This window comes from Acomys russatus, chromosome 10, assembly GCF_903995435.1.
Source record: "Acomys russatus chromosome 10, mAcoRus1.1, whole genome shotgun sequence".
NCBI lineage: Eukaryota > Metazoa > Chordata > Mammalia > Rodentia > Muridae > Acomys > Acomys russatus.
Genome location: NC_067146.1, coordinates 18102423 through 18118790, shown reverse-complemented (window position 1 = coordinate 18118790; position 16368 = coordinate 18102423).

Here is a 16368-nt window from a genome sequence, read left to right as displayed (position 1 = left end):
AAGATCCTAGAAAATTGCTCCCAGGGAGAAGAGGGTCTTAGGGAGTGCCATTTTGTCCAAACCTTATCTCCTGCTTCCAGCTTTCAGAGCTGAGAGAATACACTTCTGTTGGTTAATCCACATGGTATCTGGCACTCTGTGTGTCAGTCCTAACAAACAAGTGCAACGTGCTAAAAGCTGTCTTAGAAGAGCCATGGTAAGCATCATAGTCCGGTTAGAAGTCCCACAAGAAAAAACTTTATAAGAGTGGAAACAGATGCAGGAAAACAGATATTGTTACTTCCTGAAAGGAGAAGGGAGCCATTTTTTAAAAGTACAAATAAAAGCAGATTTGTATAAAAGGGGGGGATAATCTACAGACAGACAGAGAGCAGATGAGCAGTTAAAGGCCAAGGGTAAGATACAGTACTTTGAGCAGCTTATAATAAACTATGGGCCCTTATTTTACATGGTAGAAGACAAACCAAGCAGTAAAAGGAAGTAAAAGACCAAAGACACTGGATATTTAAATGTGGAACCAATGGAAAGATGTAAAGTCATGGCCTTGGTTGGAAACGTTCAGATACTAAGGCCTCAGCCTGGAGGACAGCTGAGGGTCACCTCTTGTGAGTTCGGTTATACAGACATGGCAGAGCACTCAGAGCTTTCAGAACTGCCCAACAGATGAACAAACTATCTCCTACCCTGGAAGATACTGATGTGTTTACCTTGCAAAACAACGAATGCAGCCCTCATGTGGGGTACTAACTTCTCACAGATCTGCTGAGGACAAAAGCCATATCCCAGGAGGACCTAGTTGGGGCATGTTGGACTTTACAAAGAGGAAAAAGATAAAATATAAAAGGATCTGCAAAGGGTTTCTTTGTCCTGTGGCCAAAAAGATTATTAAATTTGAATAAGTAACAATAAAAAGTATCTGAAACAAAGCCCAGAGTGAATGAAAGCTTAAGTATAAAAAGACAGGACAGAGCTATGGAATGACTTCAAGTAGGAAATTTATGTGTAACTGGAGTCCTTGAAAGAGATGAGAAGGTGGGAGACAAAAAAAAAATAAGTTAAGGATTTTTTTGAGATATTTATATATTCATCAAATATATTACCAGTTTCCTATGTCTGTCTTCACACAACACCTGGAGTTAACTGCCTATGTGTTTCAGTACAGTTTTCTGACTTGTTTTGTTTTGTTAGACTAGTCTCACTGTGGAGCCCTCACTTGCCTCAGGTCCCTACGTAGACCAGGCTATCCTCCAACTTGCAGAGAGCCACCTGCCACTGGCTTCTGAGTACAATGATTACAGGCATGCGTCACCATGTCCAGTTCTGTGTTTCATTTGATATATTTAATAAGACGATTTCACTTAGAAATTTCTAGTGTTATTTATAATAGTTCCAGTGTGATAAATTGCATTTTCTGTAATCTATTGTTTTAGAATAAAGAAAAACTTAAGCTCTGGAATTTTAAAATTAAGTTTTATTTTAATGTATTTACTTATTTATTTTTAATTTATTCACTTTACAACCCAACTGTAGCCCCCTCCCTTGTCTCCTCCCAGGCCCACCCTCCCTCCCTCATACTCCCTCTCCTCTTCCCCTAGTCCTCAGAAAGGGGAGCCTTCTTCACCTAACATCTGCCCTCAGCCTATGAAGTCTCACCTGGACTGCCTGCATTCTCTTTCTCTGTGGCCTGGCAAGGCTGCTCCACCAGGGGGACGTGATGAACAAGTAGGCACCAGAGTCCATATTGTTGGACCCACAAGGAGACTGTGCTGCCTGTCTACTACATCTGAGCAGAGGGTCTAGGTCCTCACCATGCATGGTCCTTGGTTGGTGCATCAGTCTCTGCTGCCCTCCCCTAACCTGGATTTGTTGGCTGCGTTGGTCTCCTTATAGAGCTCCTGTCCCTTCCACATCCTTCCATCCCCCAGCTCTTCCATAAGACTCTGCAGTCCACTCCGAATTTTGGCTGTGAGTCTCAGCATCTGCTTTGCTGCCCTGCTGGGTGGAGTCCTTCAGAGAACTCTGTGGTAGGCTCCGTCCTGTTCCTTCTCTTCAACTGCTTCCAGTGTCTGTTCTATTTGCCCTTCTGAATGAGAATTGAGCGTCCTCCCTAGGGTCCTCCTTGTTACTTAGCTTCTTTATGTCTGTCTATTGTAGTGTCGTTAGCCTGTGTTATGTGGCTAATGTCCTCTTATAAGTGAGTATATACCATGTGTGTCTTTCTGGGTCTGGGTTACCTTATTCAGGATGATCGTTTCTAGTTCCATCCACTTGCCTGCAAATTTCAAGATATATTTGTTTTTAATAGCTGAGTAGAATTCTATTGTGTAAATGTACCACAGATTCTTTATCCATTCTTCAGTTGAGGGATATCTAGGGTGTTTCCAGATTCTGGCTATTATGAATAAAGCTGCTATGAGCAGAGTTGAGCAAATTCTTTGTATGCTGGAGCATCTTTGGATATATGCCTAGAAATGGAATAGCTGGGTCTTTAGGTAACTATTCTCAATTTTCTGAAAGAGCACCAGATTGATTTCCAAGGTTGGAGACATTTGCAATCTCACCAGCAATGGAGGAGTGTTCCCCTTTCTCCACAGCATGTGTTGTCACTTGAGTTTTGTTTTTTTTAATCTTAGCCATTCTGACAGGTATAAGGTGAAATCTCAGAGTTGTATTTATTTGCATTTCCCTGATGATTAGGAGCATTGAACATTTCTGTAAGTGTTTCTAGGCCATTCAATAGTCCTCTGCTGAGAATTCTTAAGATTGTATGTTCAGCAGGGAAGTGAGTATATTGACTGTGCTGATCTGATAAGGGAATATAGTTTAATGCTCCAGGGATGTAGATGTCATGGGCCTTGAAAAGATATGGCAGGATCCTATATGCATATTTCTAAGTACAAGAAGCCAATTTGAAAGTCCACACTATGCAATTCCAATTGTGTGACGTCCTGGGAAAGAGCACAGCTATGCAAGTAAAAAAAGAATCATTGGTGGTCATGAAGGATTAAGGGGTACACAGACCACCAGGTGGGGGCAGTTAGACACTATGATACTATATTAAGGGGTACACAGACCACCGGTTGGGGGCAGTTAGACACTATGATACCATATTAAGGGGTACACAGACCACCAGGTGGGGGCAGTTAGACACTATGGTACCATATTAAGGGGTACACAGACCACCAGGTGGGGGCAGTTAGACACTATGGTACCATATTAAGGGGTACACAGACCACCGGTTGGGGGCAGTTAGACACTATGGTACCATATTAAGGGGTACACAGACCACCGGTTGGGGGCAGTTAGACACTATGGTACCATATTAAGGGGTACACAGACCACCGGTTGGGGGCAGTTAGACACTATGATACCATATTAAGGGGTACACAGACCACCGGTTGGGGGCAGTTAGACACTATGATACCATATTGGTGGATAAATGTTATTTTACATTGTCAAAACCTATAGAGTGTATATCACCATTTGAACTGAATGCAATTCATGGGCTTTGGGCCTTTAGAGAGTGACAGTGTGGGTTAATCAAGTATAACGGAGGTTTCTGACGGTGAGGGCTAATTCTCTGAAGGGACAGGGGAAATATGAGCAGACCAGGTCCTTTCTAATCAATTAAAACTTTCTTGTTCAGTTTGTGTGTTCGTGTGATATGTGTATGTATGTGCATGTGGTGTGTGTGTACATGTCTCCTTGTGTGTATATGATTGTGTATTATGTGGGCATAAGAGGGCAATCTTGTGTGTTTTCTTCTATTGCCTTTCCTTTTATTATCTGAGATAGGGTATCTTTACTGAACATGGAGCTAATTGATTCAGCTAACGTGTTCAGCCAGTGAGATCCAGAGCTTCTCTTGCTTCTGTATCACTTGCTCAAGTGCTGGGATTATAGCTATTCACCACTATACTCAACATTTTAAAAAATGTTTAATTTTTCTTTTAAGCATTATGGGTGTTGCACTTGCATGGATTTCTGTGAACAATATGTGTCCGTGGACAGAAGAGAGACTGGAACCCTGGAACTGGGATTACAGACTGCTGTGACTTGTCACACGTGTGCTAGAACCGAACTCAAGTTTTCTGCAGGAGCAGCAAGTGCTCTGAACCACCGAGGCAACTCTCCAGTCCCTGGAGCTGACTTTTAATTGGGCGGTGGACATCTGAACTCAGTTCTTCATGCTTGACACAAGCATTACTGACCGGCCAGATCTCCAGCCATCACGGAGAAAAAAGGTCAGAAACAATTTCCAGTTGTCATTAAAGCTCTAAATCCACGGGCATGGACGTGGGTTCCACAGTTGCACACTCACATTGCACTCTCAGTACAGTGAAGAAGCTGACTGCAGTCCGTGCAGGTGGTGTGAAAACTCTGACTTCCTCCTCTCTGAAATATCCCATATCTAGTGTGGATGTAAGAAAATTATGGGAAGTTACTGAAATAATTGATAAACCCACTTATTTTAGAAATTGAGCACGTGTGCAATGAAAAGAAATGTGCTAGTATTTAAGAATGTAAAAATCTAAAATAGTTTTGCCAATATTTTTGGGCTCCAAAGATAAGAATGCTTTTTTTCTGTGCAAAGGAATTATCAGAAAATATACAGGATAAAAAACAACAAAAATGTGATTTTTAATCAATTAACAAATCTACAACTTTAAAAAAATCTGATGAAATATCCTTCCCACTTTAGTTTTCATGTAAATACAATGTTGAACAGTATTACACTGACAAGGTGACAACGAGCAAGTAGAAAAATACAGACGTGAAAAGACTATATTAAATTAATAATACATTTTTACTATGACTCAGTGTTGCATAATCATTTGTTTTGTGTCCCTTCTTCTTTGCATATAAATTTGCATTTGCAACCTCATCTCTTCTACTTTCTTTATTATCATTTAGGAGAAAAATATTAAGTGCAAAGGACTGAAATTAATTTAATTATCCTCATGCAGACGTGATACTGTGATGTTAGCATATCACGTAGTGATACAGCCTTTGTAGGTTCAGCACAATTTATCTGCTTTGCACTTGACAAACAGGAGAAAATGCACTCCTCAATATGAAAGAGTGAAAGCACCACGAATAGCCGAGTTAGCCAGCCACTGAATGCTTTATAAATATGAAATCCTTAGAAAAAAAAAATAGTCTTTAGAATTGTGGTATAGATCATGTGGACCTTAGAGCTTTTTGGGTGGTATTGACATAGAAATGGTTCTACTTCTCATCAAGTTTGTTTCTTACCGTTTTTTTTTTTTTTTTTTTGTTTGTTTGTTTTTTTAATTGCTGTGGCAAAATGCCTGAAAAGAAAGAAGCAACTTACAGAAGGAATTCATTCCAGCTAATGTTGTGAGGGATGCATTCCATCACGGTGCGGGAGGTATGGTAGGAGGAGCGGAAGCAGGTTGCCTACCTGTGTTTACAGGGTTAGTGACTCTCGCGGTTACCCTTCCTTACCTGCTTCCTCCTGTGATGCTCTAGCTTCCAAACTGCTCCGCAGCGTCTCAAACAGCGCCACCAGGTGGGAACTAGGTGCTCCAGCACACGAGCCTGTGGGGTTCACTTCCCATCCAGCCTCCCAAGTGGTTCTTATCGTGAAAGCGTGTGACTTCCATCAAACACATTGCTTTTCACATCAGAGATGGCTACATGGGTCTGTTCATTTTTTTTCCGTTGGTTGGTTTTCATTTGCAAAACCAAACTTGACTTTTAGTAACGATCATCTACACCACTCAGTTATGGTTGACATTCCTTTTAATTTGCTACTAAATTAGACTCCATAGCATTAAGCTGAAGAGTTTTGTGTCCGTGTTCACAAAGGTTGCCAACGTGAGTTCTTCTACCCCGCCCCCTTTCCTTTCAATCCCTTTCTCCCTGCTGTCTCTGAGACAGGGTCTCATTTTGTACCCCACACTCACCTTAAACTCATGATCCTCTTGTTTTTACCTCACAGGTGCTAGGATTAAAGTGGTATGGCATCATATGAACACACACACACACACACACACACACACACACACACAAACACACACACACAGAGTATGATATATATTTGACATAAGCGCATACAAATGGAAGTTTCTCGTACATAACCACTCTATCTTCAACATTTTGGTGTGCTGTGTTTTCATTGTCATTTATCTCCAAATATTTTCTAAATTTAGTTTGAAATCTTGTCTTTGATATATTACCTATTTAAAAGCCCATTATTGAGTTTCCAATGATTAATACATCTTCCAGTTTCACTTCTGTTGTTGATTTCTAATTTAATCCCTTTGTGATCAGAAACGATACTTTGTAAAGTGATTGTTTTTTAAAAAGCCACTGGGACTTGATTTCTGACCTAAGTTTGTATGTAAAATATATCATGTACAATATATCAGGTAAAGCTCCTGGTGTGTTAAAAACAGCTACAATGACACTGTTGTGTGATGTTGAGTTTGAATATAAAATGTCTCCTATAGGCTCTTTGTTTGAATGCTTATTTTCCTAGCAGGAAAATTTATTTAGTTTTTAGAGAGGAACTATAATTTGTAGGAGGTGAGAATCTGTATGGAAGAAACAGGACAATGGAGATGGGTCCTTTGTGATATATCATCCCTGGCTCCTTCCTGTAGTTATAAAGCAGTTTCTGATCATTTCTGATACTAAATAACAAGAACAAGCACAACAACAACAATACAGCCCACCTATATGCCTTTATTGAGAGCTTTTGAAAAATATACAGTATTAAGTTACTTTTTAAGTTCTTCTCTTCTCACCTGCAGGACCTGAGAGTCCTTTATCCAGACTTTACAGCAATAACACCAGGAAGTGCCGACTGCTGCCGATGCTGGCTGCTCCTCTGTTAGGAGTCAAGGCCCCTGATACCCAAACTTGGGGACTGTAACCCTAGTCAACACTTATATTGCCAATGTTACCTGCTGCAGGAAATCACTGAGAATTGGGCTGCTGGCAAGCTAGGGTCCTTGGTAGTTCAGAGCTGAACCCCTAAAGCTGTAAGTCTCTTGCTGTAAGAGCTGGAATCCATAAGTCTCTAGTTCTCAGCACTGAAAACCATAAGCCTGAGAACCCAGCAGGCTCTAAGGCCCTTAGACACTTGAGAGTCTGGTATTAGTAATGCCTGGGTCATCATCTTTGCTTGCTATATAGTTCCATCTACACAGAGTAAAATACCCCATCCATCCTGTCACTATGATGTAAATATATTAAAACAGAGGAGGGAAAAGATTACTAAAATTCCTGAGTTTTACATGGAGACCTACCTGCATGCCATTCTTGAGTCAATAAAAATCTGAGCTCCAATTTAAATTTTTGCTTATTCACTATCTACACTTGGCTATAAAGATATTATATGACTGAGATAACCATAACCAAAGCCCTCTAAAAGAGGAAGGTATAGTCACGTACCCATCTCTCCAGTCAGTGGCTTGGATTGAAAAAACCTTGTAACCCACCAATGACAGTCCAGGATTTGGAAGCTGAGCTATCTCCTTCCTACTTTGTACTATGGGACAAAATGAATTAACTTGTGCCTTACACATTTGCATTTGAATTTAAATTCAATGAATATTCTACTGAAATTTAGAATATTCTTCAACAACTTATTCTCCTAGGTAACTCATGCCATCGATTACAATTATGTAGCACTTTATTTATTTATTTTTTTACATTCAGTTCATTGTTATGAAGCAGATAGTGTTTAACAGTGTATTTTTCTATCATTAGGAAAGCATCAGTCTCCTGGTCATCCTTTAGTTACCTCCAGTTCTTTCTTTCATATTCCACGTCCAATCCATTGCAAATACAGCTGTTAGAAACATACAACTAGTCTTACATTTTTAATTCTTGACTGTCCTGGAGAAAACTCATTTCATCTTTGATCTAAAAATCTAGTAGTTTTATTCCTTCACATAAAACCCTCTAGTGATTTTCCAAGGCAAATTGCTTATGAGACCCTCTAAAAACTTTCTTTCCTAAGTAACTCATGATTTCTCTGTCTATACAAGTTAACAACCTCAGGGTCTCCCACTTAACCAAATGTCTAGTTTATTGTGTTAATTCCTATTCTGTGCACAAATATTACCATCATAAGGAAGCTTCGACTTTCATCCCATTTTAGATTTTTAGTCTCTCTTTATATCCACTTCACCCAGTTTGTTTTTCCTTTCTTTTTGCTCATGGAACTTATTATCACTTGCCACTCTCACATACTAAATTATTCATTTCATGGTTTACTTTCCATACCAGAACATATGTGACCATGAGGAGAGGGAGTTTTGCTTTGAATACCACTGTTACTCTACTGCCCACAAAAGTATCTGGAATTCTTGCAGCTAGTAGCATGAGATTGTTAGGCCTATTTGTGAATTCCTGAGGGTAATGACTCACTAGCACGGGGGGAGCAGACAAGGCACTGTGAATAGATGATGAGAAACTATATGTTAAGGAAGTGGTCAATATGAGGACTGAGATAGAACTGAAAAACAGGGATTTATTCATGGAAAATTCCACTCTGTGTGGTAACAGAGCTGAAATTTGCCTACTTGGACAATGTGGTATTTTGTCTAGAGTATATGTGGTTCATTCGTTGTGTCCTAGAGCAAGATTTAACTTAGTCGAAGCTATGTGTTTGTGAAAGTGCCATACAAGTAACATATAGTGGCAGTGAGGAAAACAGAAGCACTTGAGAAGAATGTCAGTTGGGTATAATGACTCTGTGATTATGAAATATGATAATAAACAATAATGCTGTTGCTTTGAATATGCCCAGAGACTAAATTTGCACAGGATGTTCTCCTTTCTTTTTCTGTTGTCATATGCAAAAATAGCACATTTTAAAACTTTACCTTGGAATGCCATTGCCTGAATAAGGACTTATTATTAGAGAAAGATGTCAGTCCTTATCTCTCCCACTTAGCCAGTCTTCTCTTTCAGATGCCAGGAGTCTGTTTCTGGTACCCTTCCATCTTCCTCATGCCATGTGTTCCTTATCACATTAGCATCCTTTCTGCCCACCCATGACTCCTGTTAACCCCCATCTTGACTTGCTCCATCCCCAACAATATTCTTGATTTTTGTTCTGTGCCTGAGATCATATAACTAGTCCGTATTTATTAGGTCATTTCTTCCTGGACACAAACCTATTTTAACTTTTATTCCTTTTCAGTCATACATGCTGACTTACCCACAATTCCTCAATAATAAATAGAGCTTAACCAGGCCTATAAAGGAGGTTAGAGGTTAAAAATCACAGTCCCTAATCTCAGTTTTCTCCATATTGCTCTGAAAATTTGAACCCTCTTTGCTGTGGCTTTGATCTTTGTTTCCGCAGTCTCATCCTTTCCACTTCCTCCTAGATTATTTTTATATTGTGTCTTCTCTTTGGCAAATACCATTTCTCTCATTATTTCCTCTGGCTTTTTTTATATTCTGATGCATTCTCATACTCCCAGATGATAAAATCAGAACAAACAAAACCAAGCAACCAGAAACAAAATTGCATAGGACCTTGTTAATACTCACAGCCTTTCTTTAACCTTCAAGACTATAATGAAAGACTCAGGGGCATAAACTCAACCCAAATTTATGCTTTTTCTTTATGTTCACACTGTAGGAACGACATCTTCTTCTCCTTTTGGCTTGAAACTACTGAGCAGAGCCACCCCCAAGTACGTCAGCAATACATTCTTTTCCTCTTCCCTTGGTGATCATTGGGTATCTAATTTATACATAAGAGGATAATGGAGCATAAAATACTGAACACAAAAGTTCCAGGCTGCTTCTACGTGGAAAGGCTGCATTATATACCCAGACTGCTTATACATAGGAAGGCTATATTATTTACCCAGTGCTAGCTGGAAAACAGGTGGGGGAAATGTGTCTATCTGTAAAAAGCATATGCTACGAAGATTATGCATTATATATAAGAACAGCACAAAAGACAAACATAGTAAGCGAGGAGAATTGTGGTTTAAGTGAGAATTGACTTTTTAAGGAGAATTGGTAAGATCAACTGGCTTAGAATCCTGGACATACCATGTTGCTCTTCATGACTTTAGTCAAGGTGAATTTAGTCTGTTTTCTGTTACAATGGACTAGCTAAGCCTACATAATTGAGAGAGAGAGAGAGAGAGAGAGAGAGAGAGAGAGAGAGAGAGACTTTTTTTGGTTCACACTTTGGGCACAGTACTTTCCCTACAGCATGGACCTGACTTAGTGAGAGACATTCTAACCTGCGTTCTGAGGCAGATATCATCGCACGACCACTGTCACACACAGAGCAAGCCAGCCTAGGGCAAACAGTAGGCGAAAACATGGAAGGGGCATATTTTAACAATTTTCTTTCCCAATAACTAACTTAGGATCCCATGGAGCTAATGTTAGTCCCTTAGGCGGGCAGCATCTCCAAATGTCACTGACTTTTCCTTCTTAAGGAGCCCACCACCTCTCTGTTATAGGAACCAAGATTTTAACTCATGAACTCTGGGGAGATAAACCACACCCTAGTAGTTAAATTTGTTCTCTGTAAAATGTGAATATAATTGGATGCAAAATGTACTTGTATTTCAAAATTTTTGCTTAAAGAATAAAAAGTTATTTAAATCAGTCATCCAGTTGCCCAAACCTTAAAAACTGTCAATTATTTTATTACCAAGTTGTCTACAGAAAATACTACTGGTGCTATGAAAAATGAGAAGGGGGAAGAGATTAGCTGTTCATGTGGCAAATACCCTTTTAAACAAATAAATATTTGAAATAAGGAGTGTTTGAAATAGATTGTGTGTGTGTGTGTGTGTGTGTGTGTGTGTGTGTGTATTACAGCACTTATTCCAGTATGATTTACTCTTGTATTGCCCACTGTTCATCATTTCATCATCTTAATTGTTTGGGGACTTGTAAGAGAAGTTGATAGTTGACCATGGTATTTTTATTCCTCTTCTTCTACAGCAGAGTTGCTTATCGTGTGGTTCATTGAGGAGACGCCCTTTTCCAGCCTTTTCACAACAACATGGGTGCCTATAGCTGTTATGGCCATTGAGATGTAAGCACACTTCATAAAGACTTAACAAAACTATTCCTTTTTATTTATTTATTTTTCTCCTGTGGCTTGAAGGGTGGATATGAGATCTTTGAGGAGCTATACTTGGTCACAAATCAGAGCACTGAAGATCACAAGGTCTGGACACAGATGACACCATAGCTGTATCTTTTTATAAACTGCCTGCTTTTAGACTCCTTTTGAGAAAAATAAACCACTTCAATTAGGACTGCTATTTTTCTTGCTGTTGTTATTACTAGTTCTACAAGTAGCTGTGTCCGACTCTATCTGACAGAATGTTTTCCAATTACACTCCTCAATAATTTTGTTCAATTTTCCCTATTTTATTTGTAGGCTGTTCTAAGATTTCCAAAATTCACTCACAGAAAGCAACAGGAAAATTATTTGAACTACATTTTTTCATTTTCAAAAATATTTTCTATTGATTCCTATTATGTTCCACTTATTTTCCAGCACAATCTCATTACTATATTTATTTGTTATCTTCATTTATTATTGTGGTACCAAAAATCCCCAAAGAAATAATTGCTTTTCTAGATGAAAAGGGAGAAAGTGGGTGATTAATCACAGACTGAAAAGAATAAAGGGAAAACCTTGACAAAGGAGAAGTTAAAAAAAAAAGTCACCTCTACAAAGAGAACCATGAAAAAGAACCATTTGTATTAGGTTGGACTTTATCATGAGGTTTGAGAAATATTGGAAAAGTGGTGTTTTTGCTACAAAGCTTCAATCACAATCTAAGAAGAATGTCTGCTTTATAAGTGATTGTCGTGCGTAAGGAGGAGGCCAGCTCCAATGGAACATAGTAATCAGGATTTAATGAGTATGGGTCACAAAGGCAGGGCAAGTCATTGAGGCTGAATTAGGAAGATGAACAACACAGACCTGTAACTATGGAAACACAATAAGCCAGAGATAATTCTAACACACCCCTCCCCCCCCCGCCGCCAATCAGTTTTTGTTTTGCATTAAATGCCACCTGGAAAAGAAGGAAAGTGAAGTGCTGAAAATGCTCAGACATAGCTACACAAAGCTTCTTAAACACAAATTAGCAGAGATGGATTGAATGTTTGCCACCACTAAAAGCAAAGCAATATGCCTGTGTGTGTCTAAACCAGATACGAGACTGAGTCCTGAGGGACTACCATAGGGCAAGCAGCATGCCCCCTGCCTATGTTAGATAGAAAACAAGAACCACTAAAACACACGAGCACGTGTCTGCGTGTTTTAAACGAAGTAGTGGATGAATACTGACAGACCAAAGAGGAGGATCCACAGTGCTATGTGAGCTCAACTTACTACATATAATTATTTTCAACATATGAAATTAGAAGCCAATCACCAACATCTTACATATGCAAAGGGCTGTAGTTAGCAACTGTGACCGAGCTCTCTGTTTGGTAAGCTGTGTCATTAGGAAGAAGGTATGGAGGTCCCCTAGGATAAAATGCAGCTCAGGGAAGTTTGATCCATTTGCATAAGACATTTTCTCAAACTCTTACTCATAAGATATTTACTCTTGTTTCGTATACCATTAGTTCAAAACGAGCATCAGGAATCTAGCCAATTACATGCAAAATCTAAGACATGAGGGACGGAGCTGCTCCAAAGCTGTAGAATGTGGTTACTACTAGAACTATGTTTAAAATGCCGTAATCGTGAAAACTCTGAGAATGTCTGTGGCGACTGTCTTATTCATCCTTGAATCTCAGAGTGGCATGCCAGCAGCTTGAAAACACCAAGAAATTAATTTTTTACTGTAGGTTACGATTCTAAGCTATACGATTACTGAGCGATAGACACACTTTGTTCTTTAAACAATTTGGTGTGGATGATGAATGCCACTGGATGGAGAATTAGTATCTGGGTGACGAATAACAGGCAAGAAAGAGAAGATGGAATTTTGGGGGGATAATGTTTTGTAAATACTTTCATGAGGAGTAAATGGCAATAATGAATTTTGCCATGAAGGGTCACATTTATAACAGAAAAAATTGATAGTAACTAATAGTTATAATAATGTGTGCTAGGTATGGGACCAACATTTTAATACACTTATACAATCATTTGTCTTTGAAAACAACTGTATAATAAAAATAGTGTGTTTATATAAATGAGACAAGGATCCATATCATAAACTATGATACTGGCTCTTAGCTGCAGAATTATAGTCTATGCCTTTGATATATATTTATACCAGCATATACCACATCTCAAGACAGAAATAGTTGTTTTTAACCCACCTTTTATCACATAGGCAAGTGGCATGATCAAATTATGTTTACCATAGCTTTATGTTTTGAGATGTAATCATATGCCAAATACTTAGCTAGACTTACAGGCATCGTTTTATTCTGTAGCTTAGATATAGTAGAATTCCATTAATATCTCATTTGTACTAAAACAGAACAAAACAGAACAGAACAGAAGCTTTCAAACGGTGGGGTAGAGCCTGCATTCAGAAGTGGCGTTTTATTTCTGAAGCACAGTGTCATGGGCAGACTGGAGTAAGTTTTTGAAGATATCTGAACAATTTCCCTTCAGTAGACATCAAAATTCTCTTTGATATTTATCACATAATTGTTTTTTCACTTTCCCTTGAGGAAAAGTTAACAACTGATAAATTATGTTTATGAATTCAGTTGTGCTAAGGTCTGTGCTTGTTTCTAAGAGTGATAAATTGCAACACTTTGTAAAGGGGATGATGGGGCTTTCTCAAACACCTTTGAGAATCCATACCTTTCAGCGAGATTATCCTCAGTTGCTACTCAATGTCAGCATCCAGGATGTACAAAAGAGAATTTTCCTGTTCACTAATACATGGCCTCTGCATATTAAGCAAGAGACCAGGGCTCTGATTGGCTAGTATGGCTGCCTATGGGCACTCTCCAAGTGAAAATAAGGTTTCCCACTTTGAAGCAGTGGCAGGACTGTGCATTGGCCACTTGAAACCTGCAAAAATGACCCTACATGTATGCTATGACAGGAAAGAGATGTTGTTTGCTAAGTGCCTCAGATGTTCTGACACATTAAAATATTCATTGTATTCACGCAGCAGCCTGACTCTCATGAGCTGCTTCACGATAAGTGAAATAGATACATCAATGGAGCCATTTGTGGGGAGAAACATATGGTTTCTTTCTACTGATCAACTGTAACCTGTAAGTCGTCAACTATGGGTTTCCCCCTAATAACTCTCTCTTATATATCTAACCCCATCTTAGTATCTCTTTCTTGTGGAACATAGGTTGGCAAAAGTGAAATGAGCAGTCGAAGAACATAGGCAGCAAACACCAGCAGGTGAAGAGGATGACGCATTGATTCACAGGTGGAACATGCACAGTATGTGGTATGAGCTGGGGATTCACTTCCTGAGTTTCCACTGGTGGTGTACTGCTGGAAAACTGGCAACTATGATGATGCTGACATTTTGGAAACAAAGGGAGAATGATGCTTTCCAACATAGCAAAGGTGGGAGATTACCGCTGTGTTGCACTGACACTAACGTAAGGCACTGAGACCTTTTAATCTGCATTTAAATAGTTAAGTGTTAGAACCAGAAATCCTTGCTAGCACTATATGAAGAGATGCTCATTATTTATACTAGAAGATGAAGACTTACTTTTGAGAGTAGCAGAGCTCCAGAGACATTTGACTGTATGTAAAACTTACGGTCCTGGTAGGAAAACCTCAGGGCTTGAAAACTGAACAAAGACCAAATGGCTGCTCTGTATCACATCTTTCCAAAGGTTTCTGTGCCCTGTAGGTTTGCTGAGGTGGACCATCGTTCTCTAGTAAGGGCTAGGACTACTGCTTTGCTACAAGGTTCTGCAGAAAACCACTCCTCTTTTTTTTTTTTCTTCATGCAAATCAACAGGTGTTCTCAACAAGCTTTATCCACCATCTTTTGTAGTTGCCAGACTGCCTATCAGGGCTGAAAACCAGCATAACCGAGATGGGACATACTGTATCTGAAGAAAAAGGAAGGAATCAACAGTGGGGGCGGGGGTGAGGGTGGAATGGAAGGACCTCGAGTATTCAGGAGCCCCACAAGGAGACCATCTAGGCCAGCAGATCTGGACCCAAGGTGGTGGGGGCGGAGTCTTCACAAACTGTTGTACCAACCAACTAGTAAACCTAGATCCCTTTTAAGGCATAGCCAATGAACAGCTCATTTTCCCTGGTTGTAGAAGGAGCAGCCTCTTATATGCACTCTGGTGTCTCCCTCACCCCACATTTGATCCCTTCCTCGAAGTAGGGAGGCCCAACAGGTACACAGAAGAAGGGAAAGTAGGCTATCCACATGAGATCTGATAGGCTGTGGTCATATGGAGGGGGAGGAGTACCCCTTCTGTCAGAGATCTGGGGGAGAGGCATAAGGTGGAAGAGGGAGAGAGGGTGAGAATGGGAACATACAAGTGAGGGCATAACAATCGGTATGTAATCTGAATAAATTATAATAAATTAAAGAAAGGGAGGAAGGAGACTAGAAGCAGAGAGTATCAAGCTTTTGGCCAACTGGTATCTTTTTTAAAAGCAATACTTATGTTCTTTTTGTGTTCTGTCTACATGCGTGTCTATGCACCATGTGATGCCTGCCACTTTCAGAGGACAGAAGAGGGTATCAGATCTCCTGGACCTGGAGTTACAGATGCTTGTGAGGTCTGTAATCCACTTGGACTTGAGTTTTGTGCATGGTGATAAATATGGATCTACTTGCATCTTTCTACATGTAGACATCCAGTTAGACCAGAACCATTTGTTCAATACACTATTCTTTTTCTATTGAATAGATTTGGCTTCTTTGTCAAAAATCAAGTGACCATATGTGTGTGCATTTATTTCTGGGTCTTTGGTTTGATTCCATTGGTCAACCAGCCTATTACTATGCCAGTATCATGTTGTTTTAAATACTTTTGTTCTACAATACAGCTTGAGATCAGGTATAGAGATTCCTCTGGAGGATCTTTTATTGTACAGGATTGTTTTAGCTATTTTGGGTTTTTTGTTTTTCCATATGAAGTTGAGAATTGATCTTTCAGTGTCTTTAAAAAATTGGGTAGATATTTTGATAGTGATTGCATTGAATTTGTAATGCAAATTCATTGTAATGTAAAAATGGCCATTTTCACAACCTTAATAGTCCTGATCCACAAACAAGGGAGGTCTTTCCATCTTCTGATGTCATCTTCAATCTCCTTCTTCAGAGATTTCAAGTTATTTTTCAAACAAGTCTTTCACTTGCTTGGTTAGAGTTATTCCTAGATACTTTATATTGCTTGTGGTTATTGTGA